An 18,602-nucleotide genomic window follows, 5' to 3' on the forward strand; every position below is an offset into this window, starting at 1 on the left:
ATTAGTGGGAGTATTTTGTTGGTGGTTTTTGTTTGTTTGTTATCTCTTATATCCCACTTTTTGGAGCTAAAGAAGCTGGCAACCTGTGAATGCAAACTGCACAGACAAAAAAAAAAAAAATCCATCCACAACAAATGTGCAGTCTGTAGCCAAAGAAACAGGATAGGGGCAGCCTAGAAAGAGACTACTTTTAGATAATCTACTCCAGCCAAATACAAAAGCACGGGCCCCACCCATGCCAGGAAAGAGTAAATAGAAGTCTAGACTTCTACCCCAAGAGTTTGCAACAAGGTGTCCCAACACCCTTACAGAAGTAGTGTCAAAGAAGGAAGTTGCTTTCATTCCCACAGAAGTAAAAAACCCTTCAGTGTTAGGGGACGCTGCCTGGCAAGTCTGGGACACCTCCCCCGGATTAATGAAGCATTCCTACCCCTCAGTGAGTGGTGTTAGAAGAAGCTTAGTGAAGAGTTAAGACATTTACCATCACACTTTAGTAATGAGGCCACAGCATGCTGCCAGTAGGACAATGGGAAGAACTGGACTTGAAGCCTGCCCAGCAATGACAAGGATACCCCTGCCTTCCATGCAAATAAGGCTGAGTAGGGAACCTGGACTTACATTTTCACCTGAAAGTAGGAAGGTGGTGTCTCACTTTCCACTGCCAGAGAGATATTACAAAAAGCCAGCTAAAATAGAGGCCTAAATAAAACTAGTCGCATAATACAAAATGTCCTGAATTAAATAAAAAATAGCTAGTCATAGCATGAATGAGAAAGATCTCAAAACAAATGAAAAAAGATAATCATTAGACACCAACACTGAGATGGCAAACAAGTCAGAATTATCTGACAAAGGTTTTAAAGGAACCATGATTAAAAATGCTACAATGGCAGTTATGATGATGCTTGAGACAAAAGAAAAAATACAAAGTCTTGGAAAAGAAACAGAAGTTATAAAGAAGAACCAAACAGAAAATCTAGAACTGGAAAAACTACAACAACTGAAATGCAAAGTTCAGTGGATGGGCTCACCAGCAGAACAAAGACACAGAGGAAAGAAAGAGAAGATAGGAAGAGGGAACGATAAAAATTACCCAATCTGAATAACAGAGTGAAAATAGACTGGAAAAACTGAACAGAGCCTCATATTTGTAGAATTAAAATAAAATATCTAATATTTGTGCTATTGAATTGCTCGAAAGAGAAGAGAAAGGGTGTGGGGGGTGGCGGGAGTTGAGAAAGTATTCAAAGAAATAATGGCTGCAACTCCTCACATGTTGCAAGGGACCTAAGACCATAGATTCAATAAACCAAAGAAAGTCTCATCAAGATGTAGCATAATTAAACTTCTGAACACTAAAGAAAAAGAATATGGAAAGCAGCCAGAAAAAAAAAAATACACTATCTTTAGGGGGAAACCAATGTGAATGATAGCAGATTTCTCACCAGAAACCAGAGGGACCACAAGGAAGTAGCAAGATATGTTTTAAGTGCTGAAAGAAATCAACCGTCAATACAGAATCCTATATCCAGGGAAACCATCCTTCCGGAATAAAGGGAATATCAAGACATTCAAGGATGAAATCAAATTAAGAATTTGCCACCAGTGTACTTATGCTTAAAGAATGGCTACATGAAGTTCTCTGAACACAAAGGAACGACAATAGAAGGAAACTTGGAATTTCAGTAAAGAAGAAAGAGCATGGTTAGAAAATTTTGAGTTAATACAGTAAGTTTAACTTCTCCTCTTGAGTTTTTAAGTTATAACTGATGCCTCAAGCAAAAACTGATAACATTAATGTGGTTCTAAGTGTATCTAGAAGGAAGATTTAAGACAATTATATTAAAAATGAGAGAGGGTACCGGTGCCTGAATGACTCAGTGGATTAAGCATCTGCCTTTGGCTCAGGTCATGACCCCAGGGTTCTGGGATCAAGCTCTGTATCCAGCTCCCTCCTCAGTGGGGAGTCTGCTTATCCCTCCCACCCCCACTCCCCTCACCCCCACCACCACCACCCCTGCCACTTTCTGCTCATGTGCTCTCTCTCTCTCTTTATCAAGTAAATGGATAAAATCTTTTAAAAAAATGAGAGAGGGTAAAAGAAAATGAGACAAGGGATAAAATGACACACCAGTAGACTAGGATGAATTATACGCATAATGTAATAACTAAAGACAAAGATTGGCATAGTGAATTTATTTATTTATTTATTTATTTATTTATTTATTTATTTATTTATTTATTTATTATTTGACAGAGAGAGACAGCCAGAGAGAGAGGGAACACAAGCAGGGGGAGTGAGAGAGGAAGAAGCAGGCTCCAAGCAGAGGAGCCTGATGCCGGGCTGGCCCTGAGCGGAAGGCAGACGCTTAATGACTGAGCCACCCAGGCACCCCAAGGCATAGTGAATTTAAAAACATGACACACTATATGTTATTTACAAGAAACTCATTTCTAAGATAATGATACAGTCAAGTTCAAAGTAAAAAGAAGGAAAAAATGTGAAAACAATTTTTTAAAAAGCAGGAATGACTATGTTAATATTAAAGTAAACTTCAGAACAAGGAAAATTACCAGAGACAGAAATAAACATCGTATAATGATAATACTCTCAATCCACCCAGAAGACATAGCAATCATAAGTGAATGTGCGGCAAACAACAGAGTTAGAACGTATGTGAAGCAAAACTGATAGATCGGAAAGGAGAAATAGACAAATCCACTCATTATAGTTGGAGAATTCATCATCACTCAACAAATGATAGAGGACAGAAAAACCAGTACAAATATAGAAGGACTCAACAATAACATGAGACAATAGGATCTAATTGATTCCTATGGAACATTGTACCCAACAATAGCAGAATCATGTTCTTTCCAAGTACTCATAGAACATACAGCAAAATAGACCCTGGGCCATAAAACAAACCTCAATAAACTTAGAAGAATTGAAATGCTACAAATGTATTCTCCAACCACCACAGAACCAAACTAGAAATCAGTCACAGAATAATGGGAAAATCTCCAAACACTTGAAAACTGAACAACAGGTGTTTATATAACCTATCAGCCAAAGAGGAAGTCTCAAAAGAAATATAAAAAATAAATTGAACTGAATGAAAATGAAAACACACATATCAAAATTTGCAAGACACAACTAAAGCAGAACCAACAGGGAAATTGATAGTCCAAATGCCTACACTAGAAAAGAGGGAAAGTCTCATACCAGTAATCTAAACTCCTACCTCTTCAAGAACCAAAAAGAAGGGAAATTAAAATCAAGAAAGAAGATAAAGTAAAGAGCAGATGTCAATGAAACTGAAACCAGAAAAAGAACACTGAACAAAACAAAGAGATGGTTCTTTGAAAAGATCAGTAAATTGACAAACCTCGAACAAGGCTGTTCAAGAAAAAAGAAAGACTTACCAATACCGAAAATGAAATAGGGGTTATCACTACTAATACTGCAGACATCAAAAGATTATAAGGGAATATTACAAATAACTCTACACACATGAATTTGACGACTTAGACAAAATACAAAACACAAATTACAAAAACAAAAGACAAATTACTGCAACTCACCTGATCTGAAATACATATTTGAACAGCCTTATAAGCATTTAAAAAATTGAATTCACTATTTAAAAATTCCTAGAAAGGAAATCTCCAAGCCCAAAAGGTTTCTTTGAGAATTCTACAAAAGAATTTAACAGCAATTCTATACAAACTCTGAAAAAATGAAAAAGAACAGTTTCCAGTTCATTTTACAAAACTGGTATTACCCTGATACCAAAATTTATATTATAAATTGATAAAATGTAAACCACCATATATTAGAAAATCAAATTAAAAGATAAATAAAAATTACAAAAATACTTGGGACAAATAACAAGTATATAAAAAAGGAAAACTACACACCAGTATCTCTTACGAATATAGACAGCAAAAAATCTTTAATAAAATATTAGCATGCCAAATTCAGCAATAAATAAGAATTATGCACCATGTCCAAGTGAGACTTATTCCAGGGATGTAAGACTGATTTGATATAAAAAAATGAATCAAGGTAATCTGCAGTATTAATAGCTAAAGAAGAAATATCACATAATCACCTTATTGCAGAAAAAGCATTTGACAAAATTCAATACTCATCCATGATAAAAAAAAAACAGAAAAATAAGAATAAAGGCAAACCTCCTCAACTTGATCAAGAGCACCTACAAAAAACTTGAGTTAACCTTATCCTTCCTGGTGACTCCCTCCTGAGCTTGGGGAGAAGGCAAAGATGACCGCTCTCACCACTCTTACTCAACATAGTGCTGGAGGTTCTACCCAATGCAACAAGACAAGAAAGGGAAGTAAAAGACATACAAACAGAGAAATAAAATGCATGACTGCACACCTGGAAAGGCTGGTTGTTTTTTTTTTAAAGAACAAACTATTAATACACAAAACAACATACTGAATAAATCTTCGAGATGTATGCTGCATGAAAAAAGCCAGTCCCAAAAGTTTCCATACTGTATAATTCCGTTAATATAACATTTTCAAAACGACAAAATTGTAGAAATGAACAACAGATTAGTGGTTGTCAGGGGTGCGAAGGGTATGAGTGGTAGAGAGGAGCTGTGGATATAAAAGGGCAGCCTGTGACAGGTCTCTGGTGATGGAAATGTTCTGCATTTTGACTGTGTCGATGTCAATGTCCTGTTTGCCTTATCTTACTGTAGCTTTGCAAGGTGTTACCATTGTCAAAAACTGGGTAGATGGTACACAGGATTTCTCTGTATTATTTCTTATCAACTGAATGTGTATCTATAATTATCTCAAAATTAAAAAGTGTATTTTTTTTTTAAAATAAAGAAATATAGCTACATAGTACACTCCTGGCTAAAAGACCAAATATTGCTAAGGATCATTTTTGTCCCAATTAATGAGCAGACTTTGTACAAGATAAATCACAATCCCCTAAAATTTATGTTATAAATTGACAAAATGTAAAACCTCTTCTATTAAAAAATCTAGAAAATTAAAAGATAAACAGGGGCACCAACCTGGCTGGCTCAGTCAGTACAGCATGCGACTCTTGATCTTGGGGTTGTGAGTTCAAGGTCCACACTGGGTGTAGAGCTTACTGCGGGAAAAAAAAAAAAAAGATGAAAGATAAAAATTACAAAGGCTTATTCAAATAAATAAATACTGAAAACCAGCAATCGCAATAGGCAAAAAATTGGACAGTTCACAAAAGGAGAAATATACATGGTCAGTAAATAACATTATGTAATGTTTAATGTTCTTTGTTATCAAAGAAATATAAAATGAAACAATATTACACATGTCTCAAGTCTCTAGCAGGGCGCTGACCAAACTGTGAACCTTCCCACCCCACCTGGAATTCAATTTGCTAGATCATTTTTCCTCAGTCATCTAAATGAATTCATAACTATTCTCTCTGAATACATCCATTAGAATAATTTACAGGATACTGTACTTCCCTTGACTTCTTGGCCTAGACCATCTTAATTTGTCTTCTCAGCCTTCCTTAGAATAACACTAGAATGTTAGTTGGATATTTTGTAATTCCCAAGTCTCTCCCCCAGGGAAGAATGATGGAGTCTAGGAAAAGGGCCTGTAATACAGATCTCAGAGAGGTGCAGGTGTTTCTAAGAAATGATGCCTCCATCGGGCACATCCCACACGTCTCTCTCAGCACCGGTGTGACACTCTCGGGAGCCTCGTTATGGCTGGTACTCTTTAGTCACAGGCCAGTGTGTACAAAGATATAGCTACATTTTAGGTTTCCAAATTGTGAATGGGCTTTATGGTTTTGTTTTTCTCCTAAGATATATCTCTCTATTTGTCTTAGTCAGTTTAGGCTGCTACAACACTATAGACTGGATGGGTTTAAAGAATGAACATTTACTTCTCACAGTTCTGGAGGCTGGGAAGTGCAAAATCAACGTGCTAGCCTTGGTGTCTGGTGAGAGCCTTCTTCCTGGCTTGTAGATGGCCACCTCCCTGCTGTATCCTTACATGGAGGAAACAGAAATCATCTCTCTCCTGTCTCTTCTTCTAAGGACAGTAATTTATTCATGAGAGCTCCACCCTAGTGACCTAATTACTTCTCAAAGGTCCCACCTTCTAATGCCATCACATTGGAAAATAGGAATTCAACGTGTAAATTTGAGGGAGACACAAAGATTCCACATAGCACCATTAGATCGAGTTATTACCAGACTACACAAAGTTTCTCCTTTTAGTCTATGATGAATTTGAAAAAAGAGATGGAATCAAAACTTTTGGTCTGAGGTTGGGAAGTAAACAGCCTGACCCGTAAACAGCCTGACCCTAACATTTGCAAACCCCAGGGAAAGAGTATAGATGGAGACACTTATATACCATGAGCTTCAAGGCACCCAATCCAAGCCAAGTGATCTTGGCCTACAAGGGGTGACTGATCTCCCACCTCTGCCAATATCACACTTTTGAAATGAAAAGGCTAGATTCAAAGGTAGAATTCCCAGGTGTCTTAGAGTTCTAAGCCAAATATTGGCAGTCTCTCTTGGAGAGAGTCAGTCCCCTTCCAGCCAGGCCCTACTCTGCAGCCTGCATCTCTCCCTCCTCTTGCCATGCTGGGCTCCATCTCTATGATGCAAGGGACCTCAAGAACATGCATGTGGATACACCAGCTATGGGAGTTCTGCACTCACCCCACCAGTAGCCAGTCTTTGATCATGATTCCTTGGGTGTAGCGATTAGCTCTGAAAACTGCTCTTTGAAAGTAGGACATGGTAAAGACCCTGCACAGGCCCAGAAAGTAGCTGGACAAAGAATTCTGAGGTTCCGGTCCCCAAATCATGGTCTAGAAGGGAATGGTATGGTCTCTGCATGAACAAATCTTTTTGGCCCCAAGACTAGAGGGCCATTAGGAGAAGCTCAGCTAGAGAGCATAGTGGACTTTTCAGAAGGACAGTGCCCAGGGAAAGGATGCTTCTTGCCGGATCTGGGGGTAATTTTCCAAAAAAGTGAAAAATTTTAAAATTCAGTCTGTTGACTCTTCAGAAATGAATATGCAATTTGATTGATTTTATTCCCAACCACCCACCCAAAATGATCTTAATGAATCATTGTCCATACTTTGTCTTTATCTTCTGGGGAAAGTGAGCTAGACCTGGAAGATTTGGTGGATACTCTTTTTCTTTTATGTTTGGATAGGGTGGGGTGGGGGAGATACAGAGATCAAAGGTTCAGAAGTGGACGATGGCTCTATTTTTGCTCTCTGTTGCAATATGATGGAATGCACAGCACTGCTAAGATGGTAACCAAGGTATTTCTCTTTTATTGATGCCCATCTCTATCCTAAAAGTATGAGAGAGAATTATTGTTCATTACGATTCACTTTGTTCTTTTAAGCTTCTGTCATCATACAATGTGCTTTCACACATAGCATTTTATTTTATTTCATTCCAATACAATAGGTTGCATCTGAGAATAACTCTGATTTCTAATTTTTGGTTCAGTAATAATGAACACCTTCACATATTCATTGAGTGAATATATACTGAGTGCTTTCTATGCGTCAGGTACTTTGTAACATGTTGGAAATATAATAGTGAATAAGACAAATGATTCTGTCCTCATTAAATTTACAAGCTAGTGGGAAAAACTGACAAAAAGAAGAAAAAAAATAATGATCAATTTTAAGATGTAGCTTTAACAGGGATAAAACACACAAGACTGAAATACAGAATATATAGTGGCATGGGTGGAGCTATTTCAGGTCTTTGCTTAAATAAAGATCCCTTTTTAAAGAGACCTTTTCTGACCTCTCTACTAAAAACAGCAATCATTCTACTCTAGCAGTCATCTTCTCACCTGTATTTTCTAATACACACACACACACACACATATATTTGCTTACTCATTTTGTTTTTCTATCTCTTCTCATATGCAAGTTCTATGAGGACAGGAACTGTTATCTTTTTACTGCGATGGTTGTTTTTCTTTCTCTTCTGGGACTAGAATAGTGCCTGGTACAAAGTAGGTGCTCAATAAATACTTATTGAATGAATGAATGAATGAATGAATGAGTAAGTCAGGAAAAGACTTTCTGAGAAGGAAACATTTAAACTGACACCTAATGATGGATCAGTCATGCAAGGGGTAGGTAAGGTGGGAGGACATCTTTCCAGATAGAGGAAACAGCAGATGCAAAAGACCCTGAGGCAGGAAAGAGGCTGACATTTAAGGAACTGAAGGAAAGCCCCTTGTTGGAAGCCTGTGTCAGGCAGTGCCTGGAGCTGAGGTTGGAGACATGGGCAGGGCAGGGTTGTGCTGTGTTTACAGGCACATTTGGGTTTCCCTGTAAATACGTGGGGAAGAGATATCAGCAAGGCAGAAATATAATCATATTATTTGGGTTTAAACATAATGACTCTTGCTTCTGTGTGAAGCATCTCTTGGAGGATGACAAAAGCGTAACCAGAGAGATCAGTTATGAGACTTACATCAAGAGTAATAATATTAGGCAATATCTATTGTGTGCTTTTATCAGGCACTGGTCTAAGTGCTTTATATATCATTTTATTTAAGTAAAATTTTAGCTTAATTAATTGATAGATTCAATATTTTTCAAATGACTTTTCTCAAGCTTTACTTTTCCATATTATAATCTACTTTAGCGTAAAATCAGATACAGCAAAAAAAAAAGTCATTACTTTAAGGTTACTATGTTAGCATTTAATGGAGCTCCGAAGAGAGCAGCACAATTTTAATGTATTCTTCATCTTCAAAATTTTGAGAAATGTTCCCATGGATATTTAAGAATTACAACCAATTCTAAAGCATTTAAAAATGGTGTTTGGAGGCGAATATTAATCCAGCAATGTGTGGGATAATCTGCGTTAGGGGATATTCTAAAGTGGGAATATAGCTGGGAAATGGTAGGGTAATCCAGATATCAGGTGAAGAAGCCTAGACTAACAGGCATGCAGTGGGAAATTGATAAAGAAGATAAATACATGAAAAAGCACACCAAAAAATGGAACGAATTTGATTGAACCTGGGGAAAGCATGAGAGAGAAAAATTAAAGATGTCTTCAAGCTTCTGAGAAGGAGGGATGTACGTAGTAGACACTGCTGATGCCCTGCTCAGATCCCCTCTATGTGCCCATTGCATCTATCCCCCAGTTGCCGTGGATATTGTCTGTTAAGACTCACAGTTACGCTCTTGCCTGGAAGCATGCCCTCAGGACTGGCCTCAGCAGATACTGGAGCTGCCCTTCCCCCAACCGCCAGTGGGGTTCTGCGGCCCCTCCAAGGGTGGGTACCAGCTAATGCCTAACTGAGGTGGGATATGCCCTCAAAGGGAGACCACTTGAGAAGCCCTTAGTGCAGCCCTGTAAGATCAGCCTGAGGCTGCTTTTCGGCTGAAACCACAGCTTTGCTTAGCTTCTGTCCCTGCCTTATCTGTTTCCTTCACTTCCTTACAGATTTCTCCTGAGAGCACTTCCTCGATAAATCACTTACACAAGAATCCCGGTCTTCGGCTCTGCTTCTATGGATACTGATCCAAGATAGAAGAGTACGGAAATACTGGAGTAACTGACAGAAAAGGGAACTTAAGAGAAGGGTGTTAATTTGGGTTTGTTTCATAAATACAATCAACCCTCACCAACACAGTCTGAGTTCGCTGGGAGCACCCATCACACAGAAGGCACCCTGCACACATGCTCACAGCCAGTGGAGGCAACTGTGAGACAATGAAGAAGTAAGGCATCGTTCAAGTCCATTTGATCTAAAATTGACTTTCTGATATCACGTTTTTAAAGATTCAAATGCCCACTGAACTAGTCCTAAGTGCATTTTATTGAGTGACCCAAATTTTAAGATCTAAGTACTTTTCAGATAGAGAATGGAGAACCCACGAACACCTAGGGATCAGCAAAACATCCCCAACAATTTTTCAAGTGTTTTATTTTTGGCAAAACTCAATTTAACTCATTTTGCAAGCACTCTTCCCTCCAGTTTTGAAGCCCATGGGTATTTCAAAGGAAATTTAATCCATATGTTTCTGATTCATTTACATTTTAAGTCATAAAAATGTTATTTTTATAAGAGCTGTTTGATATCCAAGAAACTTTCTGAGCCTTTTAAAAAATCTCTTGAAAGACTTGTTGGTTGGAGCCAGGGAGCAGACACGGTGTGTGATGCACTACCCGAAAATGTGATCCAGACAGACTCAACCATAGATTGACCTCAGAACAATGCCTGCCACATCCAGCCAAAAAAATAATGGCAATGAGATGATCAAGAAAGTTGGTCTGGACACCAGAGAATCCTTGAGAAACACAAGAGAAGCCAATGGCAAATGATCGCCAAGATTAAAGTGGGATTCATTAGTGTGTCATTGATGTGTTTGGGCATAGAAGGACCAGACTTTCATACGTTACAGCAAGCTATCATTCCTGGCAGCTCTCAGGAAGATCTGCAGAATTCAACAGGACAAAGTCCAATATCACCACCCAAATATTTTATGTGAAGAAAATCGTGCCCTTTCTCAGTATTGTATATAATAGTAAAACATCAGAATGACAACATCCACAGGACTCTCAATTAATTTACTGCATATTTTTACAGAGCACTAGGCAGTGATTAAAAGGATGATGATGTAAATATGTATTTAATGATACAGAAAGAAAGATGCTGGTGATAGACTGCTAAATGAGAAATATGGTGAGAAAACTGTAAATGATATTGGCACCACATTTTTGGTTGAGCAAAAGAAGATTTAAAAAATATGTTTTTATATATGCACATGAAAATACAAAAAAGGAATTGTGGTTAGGATAACTGATAGGACTGGAATGTTTTTTGTTGTTTTTTCTTTTTTTTTTTTTTTGCTTAGCTTGGTTGTATTTTTTAACTTTTCTACAATATGCATTGTGTAAGTTAACAAAAAAAAATTACTTTCGTCTGCACTTTAAAAATTGTGTGGAATAGTGTTCCTAGTAATGTTGTGAGAGAGCAGTGCCCTTCTTTTTCTCCTCATTTCTTCTGCTCAGGAACAACAGCGCACGGGGTCCAAGCCGGAGGGGGTGCAACAACAGGCCCAGATGATCCAATCGTCTGAGATTGCTGGAATACAGTTGTTCATCTGGAATGGCTGAATCTATGGTGACCATGCTTTCTGAACCCCAAATTGGTCACACGATCTAACGTGTGGGGGGGTATACAACAGGATAGATTATTTTAAATCAGAACCGCTCTCAAAATTGTGGACATATGGGCATTCTGGGTACCAGGCACGTTGCTTCAGAAAGGAAGAAAAATTCTAAGAGGCAAGCTAAGGAGCCCTCTGAAGGATAAAATAATGGCTGGTCGTTTATAAAGCTGTAGTGGCTCATACTGAACGTCCATGGAACAAGGAGAACTCCTTTGATTCTCCCTCATGCAGATGTAGATAGCGTTTTAAATCCAGAGGACTATTACTTTCATATCTGTTGGCATCGATTCAGTTGCTGTCTGAAGGACTCCCTGCACAAAGTGTGCACAACTGCCAATATTAATTATCTCATAAATTCTCCTGACACCTGTAAAATAAATGCTTTCTCCTGAAAAGCCACTCTCCCTAATATCATTAGCACCCATCTCCTCTCCCCTTTACGACCATCCCCACCAACCTCAGGCCTGGTTCTGAATCACAAGCCTAAATTTTACTTTCTGTTCAGCTGGGCTCCTAAGACCCTCTTTGATCATAAACACAGGGCAGGGCAAAGCAGAAACATCCTTCTCTGAGACCCCATTAGTAGAGAAAAGAGAGACAAATAATTCTCAATGCTTTCATTCAAAAAAAAAAAAAGTAATTCCACAGCATTCTATTCAAAAGGAAGAGGATAAGTCGAGAATTCAATTAATTATCATTTAAAATTAAATGATAATTTATTTCAAAACCCTGGAAAGACTTTCTGTTTTAACATTCTGTGATGATTTTATTTAAATATATTGTATTCTCACCTTCTGAAATGACTGAATTCATTTTAAATACGCATTAATGTTGAAGCCAAAAATGATGAAAAGCTTAACCAACTGGCCTGTCATGGTTACTCATACTCCCCTACCAACACTTTCTGCTCAACTCACAAGAACATAAGCTCTCAGTTCCAGGTACTATGGGACAGTTCTCAAATGCTGACAAATCTCTCTTCCAATAAACAACATTTTCTTTAAAATTTATCAAGATCCTAGTTATGGATAAATGTCATATAGAGGCAATGTCCTCTCCAGATGAGACCTACATGAATGAACCTCAAAAGCTCTTCAATTCATCGCAAAGCAATGGGATGATTTATTGATCCCCTATTTGAGAAGAAGTGTGTGTGTGTGTGTGTGTGTGTGTGTGTGTGTGTGTGTGTGTGTGTGTGTACAGAGAGAAAGGGAGAGATATTGAGAGAGAGAAACTGATTTGGTCGTTGGTATGTTCATCCCTGAGTTTCTAGTGTTGTCATTGTGCCACGGGTTTTGAATTCAAATATCACCGAAGTAGTGACACCCAACATTAGACTTCATATGAAATATCATTACAGAGCATAGTAATAAATGAATGATTATCTAATCATATTAATTATGATCATTCATTCATTCATTCATTCAATAACTAACTTGAGAACACACTTAAATGGCAGCCATTAGGTATTGGGAACATAGAGATGAGTGAGACAGAACCCCTGTCCTCAATTAATACTCCAGAAGCTGGACAAATGAACCAATTAAAAAATACGGGGTGAGCCATACAAAACAATGAAAGTTGTATAGGGTACTATAAGAGGGAAGGTAATGTTCTCAGAAAAGTTGGCACTTGAGATAAGTTTTAGAGAATAATTAGGAGTTAGTCAAATCAAGAGGTGGGGGCAAATGGAAAACCTGTGTGAATGCAGGAAATGAATGGATGAATGAATTTTTGGTGCTTCTTGGTCAATGTGTATCATATCCCTACCAACTAGAGCTGGTGGGCTACATCCCTCTTCCTCAAAAAAATATAAAAAAGAGCTAAGCTGTGATGAGATTTATGTTTAAAAACAATCAACTAGAAAAAATACATTTTGGTTTATTTAAAGAACCAATGCTCCTCATTCTAAGAAGATAAATCTTTTTTTATTGGAAGTCCCATGACATTTTATTCTATTTCTGCAACTGAATCATCTTCAACCAAGCTCAGACTTTTCTGGAAAGCAAATGAAAAATTGTGCAATGTTTGAGGATACTCTTATTACTTTTTTAAACATAGAATATTACGTGTTTGAGAAAGAATGGACTTATGTTTGAATCCCAGCTTCTCCACTTAACAGCTGTATGACTGAGCAAATTACCTTTTCTGAGACTCAGTTTCCTCATCTGGTTTATTAGTGGCACAGATTTCTTCCCTATTAAATTTCTTCCCTATTTAATACAGCTGTTGGGAGAATTAAATTAAACAGTGTCTATAAAGGTCCTGATAGAGTATCTGACACTAGTGCATGTTAATTCTGCTTGCTTTCCCTTTTGTTAGGAATGGGGGTTCTGAACAGGGAAAACAAGATAGTCATAACTCATCATTTTGAAAGTACTGCCCATGTTCAGGCAACACTGATATTTTCCTAGTTGGTCTCACGTAAGTCAGCCAAGCCTGACTCAGTCTGACCATGTTTCCTTTCACTAGCTGGAAAAAAAAAATATTTAGTTATGGATCTTGGATACCAAGAGAGAGCTAGCACTCACCATTTCATTTACACAATGGAGAGACACCTGCAGCGTAGCTTGTAGAACAGAATTGTTATAAAAAATATCTCCCATGGCAGCAAAGACACTTACAGTTAATGAGCTAATAAATATTGTCAAGTGACCTTTCTCTTGCCAAGTATTAAATCGTAAAGAGAGGGGGAAGGGAAGGATTAGAACTGAATATTTGCTACAGAGTTCAAATTCTGGGCTTCTTCTAGCTAACTTTTATTACTATTGACCATATTTTAGGCTTGTCAGGCCACTAATTCCACATATTGCTGGACACTGCAAGTTCTCAAGGGCAGAGACCCCTTTCTTATAGGCCAGCGTCTGGTGGAAAGCAAAATGTTCTTTCTCATGTCAATAATAGCCCTTCGCATGTTTGCTTCTCTTTCTGCTGCCAAAGTAAAGGGGGGAGATTGGCCTTCTCTGCTGCAAAATTAGCCATTTGCAGTCTCACTTCTCTCCAGAAATTATTATGAACACTTGTTCTCAATATTTGCTTAAAAATACATAGATTTAGAAGTTCTAATCCTGATACTGCATTCTAAATACTTGAGCTATTCCAATTCCAATTCCTAAAATTTTTATTTTACTTTTTGTACCACAGTTTTATCTATGTGTGTTAAATACATTCACATAGGAAACAACATCACATATCATTTAGTACACATTAAAGAACATATATAAAGCAAGTTGGAGTGAGTGCTTATGACATAGCACTGGAACAAGAGAGGTGAGTAGAGATAGAAAGGGAGGGAAATGTGAATTTCTTTATGTGGGTTGGAGATGACCAAGGGCAATGAGCTGATGGGTGTGCTTAAATCAACTCCCTGCACCTCAATTCAAAATCATAAGTAATATTTTGAACACTACTGAGGGATAATGCTGAACAAGGCAAGCATCACATATTATATAACCAAGTGGCTGATTACAGGTAGTCTGATTCTATCAGAGGAAACGTTTCTTTTTGTGATACTATTTTATACCAGTCATGCATAGAGATTTCAATGTTTTCATTTAGAACCAGTACTGAAACATTACAGAGATAGCCAGTTCCTGGAATTTGAAGTTAGGAACAAAATGCAGTCAATCATTTCAAGCTAGACTAATGTGGACCAACTATCTTTTCTCACTAATTCTTTTTTAATTTGACTGATATTATGACTCACCATTTCTTCAATTTCTAAAGACTGCTAATGTGATAGTTTAAAAAGATATTCTCAGATTCTTAGATACACCTTCCTTCAAAAAGTAGAGCCGAATTCCCCTCACCTTGAGTATGGGATGATTTTAGTGCTTTCCAATTAATAGAATGTGGTGAAAATGATGATGTTAGACTTCCAAGATTAGGCCATAAAAGGCATTGTGACCTCTTTTTTTTCCTCTCTCTCTCTTGGACTTTCTACTTTGGGAAAAATTAGTGCCATGTTATGAGTATTCTCAAGTAACCTGGAGAGACACTGCCCCCCCCCCCGCCCTCCCCACCCCCCCAGCAAGGAATGTAGACCTCCTGCCAACAGCCATTGAGGCAGCCATCTTGGAAGTGGCTTCTCCAGCCATAGTCAAGCCTTCAGATGACTTTAGTCCTGTTGATACTGTGTCTGCCTCCTCCTGATAGACCATGATCCAAAGTTACCTAGCTAAGCTGCTCCTGAATTTCTGACACACAGAAACTGTGAGATAATACACTCTCATTAAGCCATGAAATTTTTAGCCAGTATATTATGTAGCAAACTGTAACTAATAGAGGTAGATAATGTGTTGTTGTAGCTTTTCTGAGGCACATGAGTTCATTAGCTGTCAGACATTATTTTGATTCCTCTCATGCTTTCTTATGGATTGCAGAATCAGTTTGCTTTGAACACTTACATTTTCCCCAAGAAATGGTGAGTTTTCCTTTATTCTTCCTAGAGTGATTTCAATGCCTATCCCTGAAAAATAGCAAAAAGAGCGTTGTATTTGTGGGTTCCAGCCTCCAAATAGATCTCTGGGAAAAGGTGTAGTCCCAAAGCAGAGTGTGATCCCTGAGAGCACCCACTCTTCTTCCCTTGTTTATCCTCCCTCTCTTCTTCCCTTGGGACCTCTGTTTGAGCACTCCCTCTCAGCTGTCAGTTCCTCCTCATGAGACAAAGACAAGATTGGTGGGAGCGCTTGCTTCAGGGAAGGTGCACCTGTGAGATGGTTGGGTTGGAGGCCAGAAATAAGGCAAGGAAAGTCTTGCCTAAGCCTAAGAAATGAATTGTCACTTCCAGAATGAAGAAATGAAAACTAGTCAAAGGGGGCCTGGCCACAAGCAAAAGAGAGATAGAAACCTACCTCCTCTTTCAAGTGCAAGCTTAAGATTTGGCTAATGGGGAAACAGCAGTGAGAAGTCCAGTGGCATCAAGATGTCCTGAGTCTCCAATTACCTCTTTCTTGAAAAGATCCTGTTTCTTCTCTTATCTTGGTGAGATCACAGACTCCTGACTTTCCTCCTACCTAAGTTTCTGAATCTCTACTGTCTCTTCCTCCACTGATGGATCTTTACATTTTGGAATGCCTTGGGCTTCATCTTGGACCTTCTTTTTCTATGCATTCACCTTAAGTGATATCATCTTGTCCAATGGCTTGAAATAAATCTCTATGTCAATGACACCAGGATGTCTTTGGACCCTCCTCTAGATTCCAGATATATCCTTCATATCTCGACTTGGTTGTCTAAAAAGAAACCCACCCCACAACAATTCCCACCTCACAACAAATTAGTGGTTTGTTTCATCTACTACCCAAACCCCAAATTTGGAAGTGATCCTTCATCCTCTCTTTCTTTTAACTCCCACATTTAACTCACCAGCAACTCCTATTTGAACTTACTTCCAGATGTACCCTTTTCTCTCAGCTGGACTGCTTCTTCTCTTCCTCTCAATGGTCCATTTACTACATAGCTAACCATAAGCATAAACAATGATTCAAATTATATCTTCTGATTATTTTTTATTACCCTGAGAACAAAATGCAAACCTCTCACCCTGCTTTATGAAGCCCTCCATAATCTACAATCTTTATGAAACCACACAATCCCTCCTTCCAAACACACTGCCTCCCTTCTATTCCTCAGACACATCAGACATCTTCTTGCCTTTGAACTTTCATACTTGCTATTACCTGTGCTCGAATTCTCTGCTTCCTGATCATCGCATGTTGGGTTCCCTCTTGACATTCAGTCCTTGATTTTACTACGACTTCCTTAGCTCAGTCATTCCCAGCCAACTCTCTAACGTGGCCAGCCAGCCTCTCACCATGTCACCAAATTCCAGCCATTTGCATAGCTCCAGCCAAAGCATCTTGACTGATTCTTTACCTGCTTGTTTTATTTTTTTGTAATTTTTGTCTTCTTCTGCTTGTATATGCCCTTCCCTTAGAACAGTTCCCAGCACAAAGAAGGGTTCAGTTAATATTCATAAATACATTAATGAATGATGGCCTGTTCCTAACATGAGGTTCAATAATATTCCCCCATTCTCCCCACTATTAATTTTGTGGTCAAAATTCTTTGATGGTTGGCAGTCAGCAATTTGAAAATGAGCGCGGGTTTCTGTCTGATGTAGGGTTTCTTTCCTGAGAAAAATACAGTGTCTCATTTCCTGGAGGGCTTGGTGATAGGGCTGATACAGAAGGCTGCCATATGGTACATTGGTATGCACCTGCCATGACAGCAGAGTTTACACCACTCATTGGAATAAACAGGAAAATTATGAAAAGTGACTGGCTGCAGAGGACTTGACATTTTGCCTTAAAGCTCTAAGAGAAAAAAAGGCAGAATGGTTGAAAAAGTATACATATTCATTGGCACATCATATACCTTCCCCCAAGTAACACTAATTGGAAAAGAAGGAAAAAAATCTTTCACCATTTTTTTAGAGCTGAACACCAGGTACTTTCGCTTTATGATGGGCAACAGGCTGAGTTCCCACTCTGTGTACCATCCAAAGCCCATATGTGTGATGCGTGCATGCTAATACCTGGCGGGTAAGCTAATAGCCACAGCAGAAAAGACAAACAAGCATGTTTCTTATTTATGGTGATGTTTACACTTTTAGCTTCCAGGCAACTTAATTATTTGATTTCAATGCATATGTCCTTGTTAGGAGCTTTCAGCACCTGACAACATTGACTCGGCCTAATGTCCTGGTTTTAAAGTACAGCATGTCAAGCAAAAAGAACGATACAAGTATTTCAGCCTGTTTTTTTTTTTTTTAACATATGAGAACGAGGTTCCAGAGAGCTTACATCACTTCTCCAAAGTTCTGTTAAGTCCATAGCTGAGACGAAGTAGAACACATGTTATAGAAATGTAAACACACTTTAACTTCCTCATTAACATATGAAAAGTGAAGCTCTAAACTCAAGCCAGTAATTTTGAAATTAGAAACATTCAGTTCAATTAACAGAGGGGCTTTCTCTGCCTCATTTATCAGTTCCTTCTGTGACATAGAATTTGGACATATATTCGTGTATACATACATCGCATATATATTGTATCCTGATTTTTTTCCCTCTGACCTTGATTTTAAATTTAATAGTCACTACATTGCAATGCTAGCCAAGCTGTATTTTTCTTCTATGACTTAGTTTTCAGTCCGAGAAAGAGCCAATAAGTGACTGTAAAACATTTAACAGACATAAGACTCACACGCAGTGCTATTTTAATGTAAAGCTTTTCCAGGGACTGGTCAAAAGTTACAAATGGTAAACTATTTAAATGGCTTACATAACTTCCACCCATCTTTCTTTGTAGCCCAGTTCTCTAAGGAGCACTGACATTATATACAAAAACTATGAGCTATCAAGATGATATA

General features: G+C 38.2%; 1 protein-coding gene across 1 annotated transcript in view; it reads right to left on the reverse strand.

Moving 5' to 3' along the window:
- POFUT3 (protein O-fucosyltransferase 3) overlaps positions 1–18,602 on the reverse strand; it is a 469,410-nt gene that overhangs the window by 129,667 nt on the left and 321,141 nt on the right. Inside the window, exon 8 of the transcript XR_015721965.1 lies at positions 5,058–5,137. The gene's annotated coding sequence lies outside the window, so the exon portion shown is untranslated. The remainder of the gene's footprint in view (positions 1–5,057; positions 5,138–18,602) is intronic.

Source organism: Ursus americanus, chromosome 27 (assembly GCF_024610735.1).
Source record: "Ursus americanus isolate L20-20 chromosome 27, mUrsAme1.1.p, whole genome shotgun sequence".
Classification (NCBI taxonomy): Eukaryota; Metazoa; Chordata; class Mammalia; order Carnivora; family Ursidae; genus Ursus; species Ursus americanus.